Source organism: Carettochelys insculpta, chromosome 13 (genome assembly GCF_033958435.1).
Source record: "Carettochelys insculpta isolate YL-2023 chromosome 13, ASM3395843v1, whole genome shotgun sequence".
NCBI lineage: Eukaryota > Metazoa > Chordata > Testudines > Carettochelyidae > Carettochelys > Carettochelys insculpta.
This window is the reverse complement of record NC_134149.1, coordinates 1,203,740-1,223,732: the sequence shown is the minus strand read 5'-3', so window position 1 is coordinate 1,223,732 and position 19,993 is coordinate 1,203,740. Positions and strand designations below refer to the sequence as shown.

The 19,993-nt window shown below is 44.6% G+C and overlaps 1 long non-coding RNA gene across 1 annotated transcript in view; it reads right to left on the bottom strand.

Moving 5' to 3' along the window:
* The window catches only part of LOC142020236 (uncharacterized), a 39,413-nt gene extending 22,402 nt beyond the window's left edge, over nucleotides 1–17,011 (bottom strand). The window contains exons 1-3 of the long non-coding RNA XR_012647316.1: nucleotides 16,936–17,011; nucleotides 15,574–15,654; nucleotides 649–734 (exon numbers count right to left, since the gene is read on the bottom strand). This is a non-coding gene — a long non-coding RNA (uncharacterized LOC142020236). The remainder of the gene's footprint in view (nucleotides 1–648; nucleotides 735–15,573; nucleotides 15,655–16,935) is intronic.
* Between the last annotated feature and the right edge of the window lie 2,982 nt (nucleotides 17,012–19,993).

The following is a 19,993-nucleotide window of genomic DNA, read 5'->3' as shown; positions in this document are numbered from 1 at the left end:
AAGAAGTCTTGTGGCACCTTATAAACTAACAGATATTTTGGATCATAAGCTTTTGTGGGCAAAGACCCACTTCATCAGATGTTGCATAAGGTGCCACAAGACTTCTTGTTATTCTAGAAGCTACAGACTAACACGGCTACCTCTCTGATACACATCTACTAAGGTATAACCATCACCATGGCATTACGAACAGTGCAATAGCTGGGAGCAATCCCCCTAGAGCTGAATCTGCTAGAGAGAATAAATGAAAGGGATAAAATTAAGGCAAGCCAAAATCTCTCTGTATGCACAGAAGGACATCATGTAGGAACATGAAAACCCATGTGAAAGTGATGCCTAATGTTGAGATAACAATGAAGCTGATATGAGAGCATGTGCCTACACCCAGAGAAAAGCCTTGACTGTAAGTTTCAAAGTTCTCAGCCCAATAGAGCTTCAGATGAATTAATTTACTAATAGAAGTAGATCAAGATTTTCAAACACCTTTTTAAATTGGGAAAAAAACAAAATTTTTCATGAACTTTATTTATAAAATGTTGAACTTTTCAATCAAATCCAAAAAGTAAAACTTTTGCTTTTCCTATTCAGCAATTTTGCTATTTTCTCAGAAAATATATACGTTGCATTTTGTTTTCCCCTTTACATTACCTGAGCCAAAAGGAGCTCTGTTCATACTGCTTCTTTTCATATGTTTCCACTCCAAAGTTATAGCAGAGGACTGACAGATAACAGGTCTGCAATTAAAAAAAGAGTACTTCTCCTGTTAGGTTCTTGCAGCAACTTTCTAAGGCAACAATCAAAGGCAGCTCAGTCTCAGACATGCTTAAAATACTTTTTATATCAAAGCAACACCCACCACTACCAGAGCTCATTTTACATGGGGGGCAAGAATTTGAATAAAATTGTTTTATTGTTGTTCTATGGGAAACCAAAGCACCATTAATAAGTAAAACCCTCAAGGTCACACGTAACAGCAGAACTGCTCGTGTATGTGTTGCAGCCAACTTTCAGAAGTAAAGAGAGTTCTTGAATAAGTAGAACTGAAAAGGAGGGAATTAGAATAGGAGAGGAGACGCTTGGGAGATGAAGACTCGGGAGTGACTACAAACCTATCAGGAAACAGAAAACTACTGCAACTGCACAGTTTGAAGGAAAAGGTTTTTCCAGTGTTTGATATTTCAGATTACTACGCCTGAAAACCCCTGCCAGCAGCAGCTGGACAGCTCAGGGGTCCACCAGCAGAAGTGGTCATTCAGCTTCAAGAGGGTCCCTTCCCTATCACTGGAGGTTGGGCTACAGGGTCCCTCACTGCCAGCAGTGGCTGGTCAGCTGCAGGACCTCTAATATTACTGGAAGTCACTTCTCCAACATCCCATGACATAATCTTAGCCTTACTCTTGAACCACATATCCTGTTTAGGACAGGCCTGATAACTTGCTGCTCATCCTATGGCCAACAGCTCTGTCTCCCTGTAACTGCAAGGAAGCCCTACTCCTACCCTCTGAGTGTGTGACAGCAGACGGGGCTGCTCCAATAGATTCTAAGTCACGGAGGGGGTCCTCAAACTATCCATACTGAAGCACCTGGAAGAGACCAAAGTGGTCAGAAATAGTCAACATGGATTTGTCAAAGACAAATCATGCAAGATTAAACTGATTGCCTTCTAGAATGAAGTAACTGACTCTGTGCACATGGGGAAGATGATGGATGTGAAATGTTTGGACCTTAGCAAAGCTTATGATACAGTCTCTCACAACACTCTTGCTAGCAAGTTAAAGAAGTATGGCTTGGATAAATGACCTGTATGGTGGATAGAAATCTGGTTAGTTCATCGGGCTCAAAAGGTTGTGCTCAATGACACGATGTATGATTGGCAATCAGTATCAAGCGGAGTCCCCCAAGGGTTGGTTCTGCTGCCACTTTTGTCCAACATCTTCAGTCATAACCTGGACAAGGAGATGGACTGCACCCTCAACAAGTTTGTGGATGATGCTAAGCTAGAGGGAGAGGTAGATATGTTGGCGGGTAGGAATAAGATCCAGAGTGACCTAGACAAATTGGAAGATTGGGCCAAGATAAATCTGAGGAGGTTTGCATTTGTCCTTGTTACAGTCCTGCACTTGGGACACAGGAATCCAAAAAACTGCTACTGCTATTAGGGCCCAATTGGCTAAGCAGCATTTCTTCAGAAAAGGACCTGGGCGTTACGATGGATGAGAAGCTAGACATGAGGCAACAATGTGCCCTTGCAGCCAAGAAAGCTAACAGCATATTGGGCTGCATTAGTAGGAGCATTGCCAGCAGATCTAGGAAAGTGATTACTCCCATTTATTTGGCACTGGTGAGGCCACATCTGGAATTGTGTCCAATTCTGGACTCCCCATTACAAAAAGGATGTGGATGCTTTGAGAGAATCCAGTGGAGGGCAACAAAAATTATTAGGGGGCTGGAGAACATGCCTTATGAGGAGAGGCTGACGGATTTGGGCTCATTTAGTCTATAGAAGAGAAGAGCGAGGGGGGATTTAATAACAGCCTTCAACTCCCTGAAAAGGGATTACGAAGAGAATGAAAAGAGGCTGTTTTCAGTGGTGCCAGATGACAGAAAAAGGAGCAATGGTCTCAAGTTGCAGTAACAGAGGTCTAGGATGGATATTAGGAAAAACTATTTTACCAGGAGGGTGGTGAAGCACTGGAACATGTTACCTAGACAAGTGGTGGAATCTCCATTCCTAGAAGTTATTAAGTCCCAGCTTGACCAGCCCTGACTGGGATGCTTTAGTTGGGACCGGTTCTGCTTTGAGCAGCAGAACGGACTTGATGACCTCCTGAGGGCTCTTCCAACCATAGAATTCTAAGTCAACACTTGCCTTAACAATATCAGAAAAGTACCAGGGCCTTGCAGTTTTTTTCAACAAGAGGCTGATATCCTCCTGCCTTACTGTCACAATGACTGTCCCACCAACCCCCAGCCACAAGCTGAGGTCTCTTTTGGATGTATTTGTTCCCCCTCAGGGACTGACATGCAGATGCTCTAACAATATCTACAAGATATCTATTCTCTGTACTCAAGTAAGGGATGAGTGAAAGATTACCTTCCATGCCCATACTACTCTGCGTAGCAACAATCTTTATGCAACGCTCTGCAATGCTCCTTACATCTTATTAATGGCACCTTCAGTGACATGTTGGATCACTTCATTATCTACCTCAGTATTACTTTTTGCAGGAATTTGGCCCTTCTCAACTAACACACATGCCAAGTTTTAAAAAGGCTTTACTAGAATAATCTCTATGTTAAATTGGAGAAACGCAAATTTGACCACAATACAATCAAGCTATTTGGATACATAATATCACGTTAATGTATTAACTATGGATCCGTACACTGTATCCACCATCTCCAAGTAGCTGGTTCCAAGAGGCCTGGGGTATACGATTCCTCTATTTTACTAACTTTTATTTGCATTTTATAAAGGATTTTTTTCACCTGGTAGCCCCCAAAATAGTGTTCCTTCAGAGGGCATCCAGTTCATCTGGTCTCTGAAGTGAGGTCCATTTTTGACCAAGCAAAGAAGGCATTTATCATCGCTCCCACCCTCATCCATCTGGATACCACCAAGCTATTCACTATGGAGGAAAAGGCACTGAACTTCACCAGAAGAGCTGTGTATTCTTGGCAAATAGGTCCCATAAACACCACCTGATGATGATGAGCCATGAAAGTTAACCCTAGTGAACAGAAATTGATATTTGGGACAAGGAGCTGCTAGTGATTAAGACAGTTTTTCAAGAGTGCGAGAACCTCTCAGAAAGGGCCCAGTTCAAGTTCTTATGGACCACAAGACATTACACTATTTCCATGTGGCCAGAAATCTAAGTCAACCCCAAATCTCCTAGTTACTTTTCTTTTCCCCAACAGAAGTCTGTCATGACATATCACCCAGGTGCAATAAATGGAAACGCAGATGCTCTGTCCCACAAGGATGAAATGTCAACTCATGTACAGTATAATTTTTGAGTTTTGAAGCCATCTAACTTTGTCCCTTCCTAAAGGAGCACTAAGGCTCACCAATAACTATTGAAGTTGACATCCAACCTTAACTTGAGGGCCGAAGTGCAGGAGGAGCCCTCCAATATCCTGTTCAGCATACCATTAGCTGTGGCACCAGCCAAAGTGGCCCCACCACTCCACGATGGAGTGGCAGAGATCTCTAAAGTGCAATGGAAAACCCGGTCCTGCTGGACCCCTCTTTCTAAGCTGGCAGAATGCAAGTATTTTGTCCCCTGTAAGAGTCATAAGTACTATCCCCATCTCATCCGGAGAACAAAAATCCGTATTAGTGCCAATACAGAGGCTAGAAACAGAGAAAAGACAGTTACGTGTTTTGTCACTGGTGTTCTTTGAGATGTGATGCTCGTGTCCATTCCAAGTTGGGTGTGCACTGGCGCATGCCCAGTTGTCAGAAGCTTCTCGCCCCAGCCAGTAGCCATAGGGTCAGTGAGGCACACCCTGGAGTGGAGCCTGTATGGATACCTCTATACGAACCGCCCGACCCACCCTGCCTCCCCTGCTCAGCTCCTTTCTTGCCGGCTACTCCAACAGTGTGGAAGACGGGAGGGTTTTGGCATGTACATGAGCAACACATCTCAAAGAACACCAGTTACAAAACAGGTAACTTTATGTTGTTCTTCGAGTGATTGCTCATGTGCCTTCCAAGTTGGTTGAATACAAGCCCATGCATAGGAGGCAGGGTCAGAGCCCTGAAACGAATGCAGGACAGCCCTGCCCACAGCAGCATCCTCCCATGCGTGCTGCATTAAAGCGTAATGAGCTGTAAACATATTAATTGAGGACCAGGTAGCCGCCCTACAGATGCCCTGAAAAGAAACCTGGCTAAGTATTGTACGGTGAAAATTCCTGAGACAGGCCATGGTTTGTGCTAAAGACCCCCTATGCAATCCCTAAAGTCTGGAGTAGGCCTATAATACGGAAACCCAGTTGGCATGAGTGGAAAGATACTCCACCGGGCCCCCTCCCTCTTCTCACTCACAAGACCCAGGGAAGTTCATCCCAGCTCGGACAGGACCTTGGAGTCTAAAGGGAGGGATAGTTGCCTCAGCAACCACATTCCAAAGAGAGGCCCTGCATATAAGAACCGAATTACAGCATTCTCTCCTCTGCTAACCCAGACTGGTATTCAAATATGTTATTGGTTTATGCTGTTAATGTATTTTGCTTTAATCCTCTAGATAAGCACCCCTGGATGTACCAGTGTGGAGGCACCATCATTACTCTTGTAGATGCATCATCCATCCTATCTGACATAAATATGTTATTGCATATCTGTGTTGTTTCAATAACTTGTTAGGGAAAACCACCTGTACTAGAGATAAGATGTTCTATAAGCTATGAGCAGGGATATTCTGTAGCTTTTTTAGATTGTGCTCATTTCGTCTTGCTGCTAGGACCTATCCAGGCTTGGGTGACACCAATGCCGTAGTCTCCCTCCGCCCATCAATAATCTATATAATCGATTATAACTTACTGTCCGACGGTGATCACTGAGCCTAACATGCAAGGTGACACCCCACCAGTTGTGTGTAATAAACCCTCCTGCTTACTTCACACACAGTGTACAGACTTTGTTCCAACAGTATGCCGCTAAGGAAGCCTGTGCTCTAGTAGAGTAAGCTCTGATCGAGGAAGGGAGGATCCCTGCCAGCTAGTAACACTCTTCGATATAGGCCACTGCCCAGGAAGAGATCTGCTGGGAGGAGACCAGAAGACCTTTCATCCTGTCTGCCAATGCGACAAACAGCTGTTGAGACTTTCTGAAGGGTCTGGTCCTGTCCATATAGAATGCCAGAACCCTTCGAATATTCAAAGTATGTAACCTCTGCTCCCTAGGGGAGGCATGAGGTTTTGGGTAAAAAAAATGGTAGGGCAATATCCTGGTTGACATGAAAGGGGGAGACCAGCTTCAGCAGGAATGCCGGGTGAGATCTTAACCTGACCTTATCCTTGTGGAACACCGTGTAGAGCAGGTCCACCGTTCCAACACCCTCCTGGCCGAGATGATGGCCACCAAGAATGCAGTTTCATAACTGAGAAATAAGAGGGAGCAGGAAGCAAGGGGTTCAAAAGGTGCCCCCCACGAGTCATGTCAGTACCAGACTGAGGTCCCACACTGGCAGAGAGGGACACACCTGCAGCCTAACCCTTTCCAGTTCTTTCATGAACCTTTGTACCACAGGGTCTAAAAAAACCGACAACAGCCCCAGCCCAGGGTGAAAGGCTGAAATGGCTGCTATGTACACCCTGATAGAGGATAATGACAACCCTTTCTGGCTCAAGGACAAGTAGTCCAGAATAATCGGTATTGGAGTCTGCCAGGGGGCTAATCCCTTTTGAGCTGCCCAGATAGAAATCTTTTCCATTTAGCTATGTGTGTTGCCCTTGTGAAGGGCTTCCTGCTGTTTAACAACACGTCTTTCACAGGCTCCGAGGACGAGCGCTCCACCACCCTCAGCTACGGAGCTGCCATGCTGTGAGATGTAGCGCTTGGAGACTGGGGTGCAGCAGTCTCCCCTCCCCCTGTGTCAACAGATCTGGGCATAATGGGAGTGCCAGTGGGTCGCAGACAGACAGCTCCAAGAGGGTCGAGTACCAGTGTTGTCGAGCCCATGCTGGGGCCACCAGGATGACTGATGCCCAATCTGACTGAATTTTGAGCAGGGGCCGATGGATGAGCAGCACTGAAGGAAAGGAGTGCAGCAGAGGGCCTGACCAGTGGATGCTGAAGACATCTGCCCAGGAGCCCTGGCTTTCATGCTGGTAAAAGCAGAATGTCCGGCACTTCGTGTCGAGATGGTGGTGAATAGGTCTACCTGGGGACGTCCCCAGTTCTGGAAAATTAAATGCAGTACTTCCAGATGTAGTGACCACTCACACTCCATGAAGGACCTGCTGAAATGGCCCACCAGGGAGTTGTGGGCCCCAGGCAGGTAATACACTTTCAGGAGAATTTGGTGCTGAATGCAGGACTCCCAGAGCGTGAGGGCCTCGTGACACAGGGGAGAGGAACATGTGCCCCCCCTTGCTTGTTTACATAATCATAGAATCATAGAAGAGTAGGACTGGAAGGGACCTCGAGAGGCCATCGAGTCCAGCCCCCTGCCTTCATGGCAGGGCCAAGCACTTTCTAGACCATCCCTGAAAGCCATCTATCTAACCTCTTCTTAAATATCTCCAATGATGGAGATTCTACCACTTCCCTTGGCAATTCGTTCCAGTGTTTGATCACCCTGACAGTTAGGAACTTTTTCCTAATGTCCAACCTGAACCTCCCCTGCTGCAATTTAAGTCCATTGCCTCTTGTTCTATCCTCAGAGGCAAGGAAGAACAAATTCCCCCCTCTGCCTTATGACACCGTTTTAGATACCTGAAAACTGCTATCATGTCCCACCTCAATCTTCTCTTTTCCAAACTGAACAAGCCCAATTCTTTCAGCCTTTCTTCATAGGTCATGTTCTCTAGACCTTTGATCATTCTCGTTGCTCTCCTCTGGACCCTCTCCAATTTCTCCACATCCTTCCTGAACTGCGGTGCCCAGAACTGGACACAATACTCCAGCTGAGGCCTAACCAGCGCAGAGTAGAGCGGGAGAATGACTTCTCGTGTTTTGTTCACAACACACGTGTTAATGCATCCTAGAACCATGTTTGCCTTTTTTGCAACAGCATCACAGTGTTGACTCATATTTAGCTTGTGGTCCACTATCAGCCCTAGATCCCTTTCTGCTGTGCTCATTCCTAGGCAGTCCTTTCCCATTCTGTATGTGTGACACCGATTGTTCCTTCCTAAGTGGAGCACTTTGCATTTGTCCTTATTAAACTTCATCCTGTTTACCTCAGCCCATTTCTCCAGTTTATCCAGATCCTTTTGAATTTTGACCCTATCCTCCAAAGCAGTTGCAACCCCTCCCAGCTTGGTATCATCTGCAAACTTAATAAGTGTACTTTCTATGTCAATATCTAAATCGTCAATGAAGATATTGAACAGAACCAGTCCTAAAACAGACCCCTGTGGAACCCCACTAGCTATACTTTTCCAGCAGGATTGAAAACCATTAATAACTACTCTCTGGGTACGGTTATCCAGCCAGTTGTTCACCCACCTTATAGCAGCCCCATCTAAGTTGTATTTGAGTAGTTTATTGATAAGTATATTATGTGAGATCGTGTCAAATGCTTTACTGAAGTCTAGGTAGATCACATCCACTGCTTCTCCCTTATCCACAAGGCTCATTATTCTATCAAAGAAAGCTATTAGATTGGTTTGACATGATCTGTTTTTAACAAAACCATGCTAGCTGTTCCCTATCACCTTACCACCTTCCAACTGCTTGCAAATGATTTCTTTAATGACCTGCTCCATTATCTTTCCTGGCACAGAAGTTAAGCTGACTGGCCTGTAGTTTCCCGGGTTATTCTTGTTCCCCTTTTTATAAATGGATACTATATTTGCCCTTTTCCAGTCTTCTGGAATCTCTCCCGTCTCCCATGATTTTCCAAAAATGATTGTTAAAGGCTCAGATACCTCTTCTATCAGCTCCTTGAGGATTCTAGGATGCATTTCATCAGACCCTGGTGATTTGCAGACATCTAATTTTTCTAAGTAAATTTTAATTTGTTCTTTTCGTATTTCAACTTCTAAACCTACCCCTTTTTAACTAGCATTCTCTATGTCAGGCATTCCTTCAGATTTCTCAGTGAAGACCGAAACAAAGAAACCATTAAACATCTCTGCCATTTCCAAATTCCCTGTTACTGTTTCTCCCTCGTCACTGACCAATGGCCCTACCTTCTCCTTGGTCTTCCTCTTGTTACCAATGTATTTGTAAAAAGCCTTCTTGTTTCCCTTTATGCTTGTAGCTAGCTTGAGCTCATTTTGTGCCTTGGCCTTTCTAATCTTGCTCCTGCATGCTCGTGTTGTTTCCCAAATTCATCCTTTGTAATTTGTCCTAGTTTCCATTTCTTATACAATTCCTTTTTTAGTTTGAGATCATGCAAGATTTCCTGGTTAAGTCAAGGCAGTCTTTTGCCATGTTTTCTATCTTTCCTAAGCAGCGGGATAGCTTGCTTTCGGGCCCTTAATAATGTCCCTTTGAAAAACTGCCAACTCTCCTCAGCCGTTTTTCCCCTCAGTTTAGCTTCCCATGGGACCTTACCTACCAGCTGTCTGAGTTTACCAAAATCTGCCTCCCTGAAATCCATTATCTCTATTGTACTGTATTCCCTTCTACCCTTCCTTAGAATTGTGAACTCTATGATTCCATGATCACTTTCACCCAAGCATCCTTCCACTTTCAAATTCTCAATAATTTCCTCCCTATTTGTTAAAATTAAATTTAGAACAGCTTCCCCCCGGTAGCTTTTTCAACCTTTTGGAATAAAAAGTTGTCTGCAATGCAATCCAAGAATTTATTGGACAGTCTGTCCCCTGCTGTATTAGTTTCCCAACATATACCTGGATAGTTGAAGTCTCCCATCACCACCAGATTCTGGGCCCTGGATGATTTTGTTAGCTGTTTAAAGAAAGCCTCATCCACCTCTTCCACCTGGCTAGGGGGCCTGTAGTAGGCTCCTAGTAGGACCTCATCCTTGTTTTTCACTCCTCTGAGTCTAACCCACAGACTTTCAACCCATCCATCTCCTACATCCATCTCCACCTCTGTTCAAGTGTGTACGTTTTTAATATGCAAGGCAACACCTCCTCCCTTCTTTCCCTGTCTGTCCTTCCTAAGCAGGCTGTACCCTTCAATACCAACATTCCAATCATGAGTATTATCCCACCAAGTTTCTGTGATGCCAACGATATCATAGCTGTACTCATTTATTAGTACTTCCAATTCTTCTTGTTTATTTCTCATACTTCTTGCATTTGTATATAGGCATCTCAGACATTGATTTGGTCTTGCCTCCCAGTTTTGCCCTGGCCCTCTTTTACTCTCCCAGTGTAGCCCATACTCCCTCCCAGTTCAATAATAATATTTGCTGTGGTATTGTCTGTATTCACTGCAACACACTGATCCCTTAAATTGCTTTGAAACACCTTGCATGCAAGCCTTATGGCTGAGTTCTTGAACATTTATGTGGACCCGGGTGTCCTCCTTGCTCCCCAAGGCCTGGGTCTGGCACTCCCCCAAATGTACCCCCCAGCCCAAGTCTGAGGCATTCATGACTAGAGACAGGAGGGGTGTGGGGGGGTTGAAGGGCACTCCTGTGCAGATCAACCTGGCATCCAGTCACCCGTGTAGTGTCAATAGCACTCATGGAGGGACTGTCACTAATGACTGTATGTTGTCCCTGACAGCCGGTACACTGAGACAAGCCACAGATGGGAGGGATGCATTCATAACCTGGCAGGCTGGACTACGAATATGCATGCTGCCATGTGACCCAACAACCTGAAGCAGCCTCTGGCCACTGTGCTGGGGAACTTGATCAATTCATGGATGCAAGATGCCATAGCCTGAAACCTGCTCCAAGGTTGGAAGGCCCTGGCCTGCACCGCATCCAGAAGGGTGCCTACGAACTCCATGACTTCAGTAGGGGTCAGCACTGACTTCTCGTTCACTACGAGACCAAGAGTGCCGAATGTCTGTCGTATCAGCTTTACGTGCTGCACCACCTGGTGCTGCGAGCGACCCGATTAACCAATTGACCAGGTAGGGAAAGAGGTGTATCCCTTGCGTGCGCAGGAATGCCGCCACCTCTGCCATGCATTTGGTGAAGACCCTCGGGGCAGAGGAGAGACCGAACGGAAGGACTGTGAACCAATAATGGTCCTTCCCCACCAGAAAGCGGAGAAACCTCCTGCAGGACAGATAAACTTCTATGTGGAAATATGCATCCTGTAAGTCGAGAGCGGCAAACCAGTCCCCTCATTCCAGCATCGGAATCATTAGGCCCATGGGTATCTTGCAAAACTTTCTTTTTCATGAATCTGTTTATGTTTTGCAGGTCCAAAATGGGTCTTAGCCCCACCTTTTGTCTTCGGGATTAAGAAATAATGGAAATAAAACCCGTCCCCGAAATTGTTGGGGAACCCCTTCTATAGCCCTCCCCTGCATTGTAGGAGGGACTGCACTTCCTGCCTGAGCAGGATCTCGTGAGGAGGTGCCTGAAGAGGGACAGGGAGGAAGGGTGGGAAGCGGGGTACAAGGAAAATTGGATAATGTATTCCCTTTTTACCATGCGTAGGACCCACTGGTCCGACATTATGCCACACCAGGCATGGCAGAAGGGGGACAGGCGAAATGGAAACAAAAGCTGAGCAGGAACTGGGGTGGTGACCAATGTGTCACTCCCGACCGCACCATCTGAACTGTTGTTTAGACCCCAGCAGGGGTTTTTGATGACTCTGATCCTAAGTCTGTTGGCCCTGAGGTCTCCTATTGGAGCAGCCCTGTCTCCTATTGGTATCCCGGTGTTGTTGCAGGAATTGTCTAAACTGAGGCCTAGGGGTGAAGTGCTGTCGCTGAGTTACAGGGGTGTGCAAGCCAAGCGAGCATGGAGTGGCTCTCGAGTCTTTCAGGCTGTGTAGCCTTTTGTCTGTCTTTTCATAGAATCATAGAATACCAGGACTGGAAGGGACCTCAAGGGGTCATCGAGTCCAGCCCTCTGCCCTTATGACAGGACCAAAGGGCCACTGGGGTGCGCCCTGGGAGGACACTTGCCAATCCCCATCTGCAGGGTGGTGAGTCTGGCGTTGACATCCACTGCAGTGCAACGACCTTGTACTCCTGCTTCTAACTGAGCTGGAGTAATAAGAGTCAGATTCTGACACTGACTTCAATGCCAAAGACCACGCTTGTGCGATGGGGCCCGCAGTAAGCATCGACTACTGTGTCCCTTGCGTTGCACGATGTGGGGCGCCGAACAGGGTCACTGTCAACATGCCTTGTGGGGCCTGGTCCAGTGCCAGGAACTGTGCTGGTGCCCTGTGCTGGCGCCTGAGCCTGGGATGGGTGCTCCAGCAGCAATGAAGATTCCCGGTGAGGCATCAGTCCCAGCACCATAACCTGTAAGAGGCCCTGCTCCTCACTGAATGCCTTGGGCATTGAGGGCAACCTTGGAGAGCACGGGCTCCCGCCTCACACCAGTTTCGATACCCCACTTCATGACGCAGCTCAGGGTGTGATCTGGCAGATGCCTTGGAGGGTTCTCTGTGTTTAACCCTTTTGTGGGACCAGCCCCATTTACGTCTCTCTTTCTTATGAGGCACCAGGGACTGGCTTCTGTGATGCTTTGAAGTGCTGGGCGCCAACTCCTGGTCCCTATGTCAGGAGCTTTCTGATGGTACCAATGGTGCTGGAGGGATCTGCACCAATGATGCACTGCTCTGAGCTCCCACAGAGAAAATGTCCAGGCGCAAGGCTGCCTCCACCAATAAAACTTTTAAACATTGTGCTCTGTCCTTCAGAGTCCGGGGCCTAAAGGCCTTACATATGGTGCAACGCTCACGAAGATGTACCTCACAGAGGCAACTCAGACAAGTCCTATGCCAAAAATTCTTGAGCATTCATTTGCCACATTTTGAACAGGTTTTGAAACCTGAAGAGCTGGGCATGCCCTGGCATTGAAGCGACAAGAGGGATTAAAGTCCTGCCTCAGCTCACTAACAACTAGGTGAAACTATTTACAAATGAAAGGCAACTATCTAAACTATTTACACTAATTACTAACTAATTTACAAGTAATTGCTACCAGCCGACTACACAAAAGAGAGAGCTTCAGCAACTGACAGCACAGTGAGAACTGAGGGAGAGGCGGGGTGGGCGCTGCATATATGGGTCGCCATACAGGTACCACTCTAGGGGGTGCCGCACCGATACTGTGGCTACTGGCTAGGGCAAAAACCTTCCAGCAACGAGGCATCCACCAGCACACACCCAACTTGGAATGCTCATGATCAATCACTCAAAGAAGCAGCAGAACTATTTATAACAGAATGTCACTCTTGTAGCGATTACAAGTGCAAAGAGACAATTCCAACTCAGACCATGCAGTAAGAGGAAATGGACAGCATGTTGCCTGCAAGGCCTCTTATAAACTGGCACATAAGACAAACTTTCAGATCAACAGGCACTGATGCTAAGAATCTTTTAGCTCCACTGCATGGCATGCATGCACTCCTACATCTGGAACACATATAAGGACCATCAGTCAAATAATGTCTTGTGTGATAGATTTTTAAATCAAAACAAGTTCAGGGCAAGCTTCATTAACTGTGGACTGAGAGATCTACAGTCCTTGTAATGGTCGTGGAAACCAGAAGATTTGCAATGGTTAATTGAAAACAGTGCTTCAGATAAATGGCTGTAGCTGATCAATTTTTCACTGAGGCATTTCACCCCTCCAGCCTTACATGCGTGCAAATTACAATCTCTCCTAAGATTTCATCCTCTAGGTCAATGATTCTCAAACGTTTTGGCCTATGGACTATCCCACTCAACACAAACTTTTCTACAAACCACAAACCAACCACTCATGATGACAAAATGCATTTGTTTATTTCTAAATGCCTTAAATACTAAATTATTCACGTTAGTCAAGCCCCAAGCCTGTCGCCCACCTGTAAGATGGCCATGGGCACTAGTGGTCTATGGGCCACATTTTAAAAGCCACAGCTCTAGGTTACAATTATCACCTGCTCCTCCCTTCCTCCTCCTCCTTCCAATGTCCATTTTTTTCAATTTAAAATGAATGCAAAACATATCTTTTATTACAAGAAAATTATTCCATGGCTTCCTTGGTGTCCCTGGTTTGTAAACTTCAAACTCCTAAGCCAGTGGTTATCAAACAGGGGTTTGCCTACCACTGAGGCTACAAAGGGGTTCATCAACTCATCTAGATGGTAATCTAGTTTTACAACCTGCTACATAAAAAGCACTGGAAAGTCAGTACAAACTAAAATATCATACAATTACTTGTTTCAATGTATAAACAGTAAGTACAATATTTATAATCAAATTAATTTATTTTGTAGTTATTTGACATAAATAAGAAAGCAAACAATTATCAGTAACAGCGTGCTGTGACACTTTTGCATTTTATGTCTGATTTTTGTTAAATATTTTTAAAATTAGGTGAAACTTTGGGTATGCCAAACAAATCAGAGTTCTGAAAGGAGTACAGTAATCTGGCAAGGTTGAGAGCCACTACCCTGAGCCAACAAGCTTAACACTGTTTAATGGAGGAGTTTGGTCAGGAAACGTGTAACATTTAAATGAAACAAAAAGCAGCAATACAAATACCCCAGTGAGTCACTTAAATGATTTAGCCACTGATTACAGCTTTGTCCTCAGAACTAGGCCAAAAGCAGAATTCCTCAAGTGAGTTCTAGTCAACCCAGATATTCTTAAGACTATGCAGCTATGGTCACTGAAATCAGTTACATCACAGCCAATTATAACATGTACAGTGCCATATTACACTTCCGAAAGTCCTATTTCAGCCTTCATCAATATTTCCAGATTTAATTACTTATGTTGTAGTCAGGAGCAAAACACCACACATTGTATTCCAGGTATGAAATAAAGAAAAAGTCATTTTAAATTAGGCAAGCGAAGAAGAACAATTCACAATAAAGTCTGGGTAACAGAATGTTGTCAACTCACTGGCCATTTACCTCTGAAAATCAAGAAGCAAATCTGGCTCAAGTCAAGAGTGAGGTTGGATGACATAGTTTAGTTATTAGTTACCTGTTCATTTTTTGAAACCACCACACAAAGACTCAATTTAGTACAACTGGAAGTCTCTGTTCAAACATCCAGACAGTAGTAGGATAGGGTACAGGTCAGAATTGAGGTGCACTGACAGAACTGATTGTAAAAAGCTTAACTGCACAGTGCCTCTATTCCCTATGCCTGACTCAAGCTTGTACCTCATATTCCAGAGAACAAAGAAAATTACCCATCGGACTGACACAGAATCCCAAATCACAAGTCCAGGGTCCACTATATTCAATCAAATTTAAGGAGCTCATGATTGCTCATGCAAAACATTGGTTTACTATACCTTCAATTTAGAAACATTTCTGCTTGTGCTTGCTGACTTGTCTTCTCTCATTTTTTAAGAATATTTGTAGGAATGGTCATCTGATCACACTGTTTATTGCTCACATAAATCATAACTCTTTTGGACACCACAACTGGTTGCTATGAAGATGACTGTGGTATCAGAAGGAGAACAAGTGGCAAAAGCCTAATCCAATTTTCTTCTCATCAATGCTCAGAATTATAACTTGGCAGCAAAACTGTCAGGATAATTTTTAGATTGTCTATTTTAATGATAAAATATAAACAGCAAGAGTAGGTACATTCTGAAGAAAAAAAATATCCTTAATACAAAAGAACAAGCAAGGACACACAATAGATATACAGAGAATTGCCCTTATAAGTATTTTTCAGAATTTTCTGAGAAATCAATAGCACCTAGAAAAGCTGCTTTCTTTCTTGTTAATATTAAACTTTGGGAAGGACACAAAAAGTCTGATTTTACTGACCTGTCTTGGCAGTCTCGTCAACATATCTTTGCAACGTTGCAAATGTGTCACTGCTCTCTGAAAATACTCTTGAGCAACTGCCTATGAAAGCAACAGAACATGCTACTAAATTATTAGAATAAAAGCAACTTGGCTTTTACTACATTTCCAGCTCACAGTGGCTGCATCTACACTAGCAAGTTCTTCCAAAATATTTTTCAAAAGAAGGGGCTCTTTCGAAATATTCAGCGGAGCGTCTACACACAAAAAGTGTTCTTTCTAAATTAAATCAAAAGAACGTGGCACTCCTTTCAAAAGCACTTCTCCACTCTCGTTTCAGGAAAAGCGCCTTCTTTAGAAAGCTTCTTTTGGAGTTAAAAAAAAACACATGCGAAGATGCTCCGCAGGCCCTTTTTCCAAAAGGGCAGTCCTCATGGTGCCTGATTTTTCAGTCCCTGGCTTGTTCTTTTGAAAGAGCGGGGGCTGTGTGTGTGTGCGCTCTTTCAAAAGAGCAGATCACCCGCTTGATCTGCTTTTTTGTGTGTGGGCGCACTCTTTTGAAAGAGGTTCTTTAGGAAGAAACATTCCAGAAGGACTTCTTTCAAAAGATCACTGTAGTGTAGACGTAGCCAATATAGTGCAACTCACTACACTATAAAGGGACAGATAACTAAAACAGCAAGATACACCTTGAAACTCGGAGGCTATGTCTAGATTACAGATATCTGTCATGAGAAATTTTGTCAGAAGATACCTTCTGACAAAATTTCTGTCAACAGATCGCAGCCAAACTGCCAAGTGGATTGCTGTCAACAGAGAGCAGACGGAGTGCCTCACGGCTCTCCAGACAAAATGGCCAGCTGGAAGCACAGCAGACAGGGCTGCCAAGAGTCCCAAAAGCCCTGTCTGTCGACAGATGGCCCCCGGAATCTCCAGACCAGCCTTCTGTTAACTGACACTAGCTGGCCACCAAGTGTCACTGCTGCACAGAGTGAAACGCAATCCGTACCTCACCTCATTGACTACTGGGTTGCCCTGCTACTCCATGGGAGATAGACTATTACTCTACCTGACTGCTGGAGCAGCAGTGCCACCTGAGTCAAAGTTCCAGTGTAATCATTTATGAATTCCATATGCCCCAATGACCTAGAAAAGGCAACAAGCCAGGATACATACTGATTCAGCCTGATAAGACAGCACTTTGAACAGGTCCTTCTCTACATCACTTTTGTGCACCTGAATATCTGCCTCATCACTGCTTCTCTTTATTAACTGGGTATATAATTTTTCTAGACTCTGAAAAAGAAAACATACACAACCAGACAGCTGTTACTCCAATGCAGCACTTCTGGTAAGCACTTGCAAGAGATGGTATCTACTTACATTTATGGCAATCACAAGAAATCCATCAGCAAGGGAAGCTCTTCCAACATCCAACCACCCTTTTCCGGTCTTCATAGTCATCTGAAGCAGAAAATGGACATGTCTTTGTAAATATTCAACTATTTTCAAACCAGTCAATCATGGACCTCATTATACAGTAGAAAAAATTTCAGTCCTTAGAATTTGTGTTACAAGTGGCTCTACTGCTTGAGTGCACTGCTGTTTGTTCTGAAGTAGCACAAAATCTGTAAGGTCCTATTGTGTAAATTTAGAAGGAACGTACGAGTCTAAAGCATCAAAGGTGTTAACACAGGGATCAGCAAACCCTGGCACAGGTGCTAAGAGCAGCACACGAGCTGATTTTCTTCAGCACACAGGGCAGGAGCTCAGTCCTGCCCCTCCTCCCCCACACAGCCAGCAGCTTGCCCAAAGCCATGCCACCAGTGGATTAACAAAAGAGCAGCTAATGCTGCCAACCACTCAAATGGTAAAGCTCTGCATCTTTATTTATTTATTAATGAAGCTGCTGTTAGTGACTTTAAAAAGGATCACTGGCACTTGGGTTGTACATAGTGGTCAAGAGGTCAAATTTTGGCACTCTGCCTCAGAAAGGTGGTTTACCCCTTTGTTAATACAACCCAGTCACTGTCCAAAACTGAGCAGTTTTAAACAAGGTTTGGAGTTCGGTTTTATGACATGGAAACCCACTGATAAATATGTTACAGTCTGCACCCTATGTCCACTCCTTTTACAAGTCTAGGTTAAATTTTGTATAAAACATACTGTGTACAATACAACTAATTTATTAATCATTATTGTCCTGATAAAATACATGTGGCAACATTGTATGTAAAGAAATAAGATACCACAGTGTGATATTACCAGAGACGTGTTCCGGAAGGCAGTCACAATCACGTTCCCCAGAGATAAAAGATTCACCAACACCTCAGCCACATTTCAACTAACTCAGATGAACCATCACCTGACTAAGGCCTGATCTATGATATCAGAGCTGTCAATCTACTTCAGCTACGATATTTGCATAGCTGAAGTTGACATACTTACTAGCACATCTTGCAAGTAGTAAGGTCAGCAAGAGGCTGTTCTCCCATCAACACCAGCTACTCTTCTCATTTTGGTGGAATACTGGTGTTAATGGAAACAAGCTCAGAGATCAATTTATTGCATCTACTTCAGATGCTGTAACTCGATGGCCAGTGGATTGATAGAAGCAGTGTTGATACGCAGCTTCAAGTAGGCATATCCTAATTGGCCACTCTTCTGAGGGAGATGGGGGTGGGCAAAAAAGGAAAAAGAAAAAGAAAAACAAAATCTATATTTTGATGAAGTAGCAGTTTAAGGTTTCTTGACACACATCAGTTGGAAAGGATTCTTGCCCAAAAGAATTACTGATTACTTGTATTCATTTAAACTTTATCTTTCTGAAGGTTAATAAATTTGTTTTGCTGTTTTATCTAAACCAGGATAGGACTGAAGTGTTTGGGAAACTCCATCTGCAATAACCAGATTTGTACATACCATTTTCTAATAGAACAACAACAAGTCCTGTGGCACCTTACAGACTAACAGATATTCTGGAGCACAAGCTTTCGTGGGCAAAGACCCATTTCGTCAGATGCATGAGTGGTGGTGGGGGTTTCAGAAAAGTATTAAAGGGGGGGGGGGTCCCAGTAGAATGGAGGGCCAGAGCTTACAAAGTCTATTCAGTCAGGGTGAAAATGGCCCATTATCAGTAGCATATATCAAGAGAGGAGAAAAAACAAGTTAGATCAGTCAGGGAGGATGTGGCCCACAGTCAGATTCTAATGTGGAAGTGTGAACTTCCAGAGCAGAGAAACTGCTTTTGTAAGGGGCCAGCCACTCCCAGTGTCTGTTTAATCCTTGGCTGATGGAGTCAAATTTGCAAATTAATTGCAGCTCAGAGATTTCTCTCTCCATTTTATTTTTGAAAATGTTTTTGTTGTAGGACTGCTGCTTTTAAATTTGTTACTGAGTGTCCAGGGAGGCTGAAGTGTTCTCCTACAGGTTTATGTATGTTACCATTCCTGATGTCTAATTTATGTCCATTTATTCTTTTATGTAGAGACTGTCCAGTTTGGGCAATGTAAATTGCAGTGGGGCATTGCTGGCACATGCTGGCACATATTATATTAGTAGATGCACAGGTGAAAGAGCCCCTCATGGTTGGGTTGATGTTAAGTCCTGTGATGATATCACTGGTGTAGATAAGTCAACAGAGTTGGCAGCGAGGTTTGTTGCAGGAATTGATTCCAGGTTTAGAGTCACTGTGCTGTGGTCTATAGTTGCTGGTGAGGATTTGTTTAAGGTTGGCAGGCTGTCTGTAGGCAAGAACAGGCCTGCCTCCCAAGGTCTGCGAGAGTGAAGGATCGTTGTCCAGGATGGGTTGCAGATCACTGATGATGCGTTGGAGAGGCATTAGCTGGGGGCTGTATGTGATGGCCAGTGGTGTTCTCTTGTTTTCCTTGCGAGGCCTGTCTTGTAGCAGGTGGCTTCTGGGCACCCGTTTGGTTCTGTCAGTTTGTTTCTTCCTTAGGTGCATATTGTACTTTGAGGAAGGCTTGGTAAAGGTCTTGTAGATGTTTGCCTCTGTCTGACAGATTGGAGCAAATACGGTTGTACCTTAGTACCTGGCTGTATACAATGGGTCATGTAATGTGCTCTGGATGGAAGCTGGAGGCATGCAGATAACCACAGCGGTCCGTGGGTTTTCAGTATAGGGCGGTATTTATGTGACCATCGCTTATCTGCACAGTAGTGTCTAGGAAGTGGATCTCTTGTGTGGACTGGTCCAACCTAAGGTTGATGGTGGGGTAGCAACTGTTGAAATCACAGTGGAACTATTCAAGAAACTCCTTCCCGTGGGTCCAGATGATGAAGATGTCAGAGCAGTCAGCAGCGGCAGCGTCTGGAGTCACTGCAGCTCTGTTCAGGTGCTGGAAGAGAGCCATCTGGCCCCAGCAGGGGAAACTAGAGGGAGCGGTTCTATGTCCTGCATCTCGTACATTGGCTGGCTGTG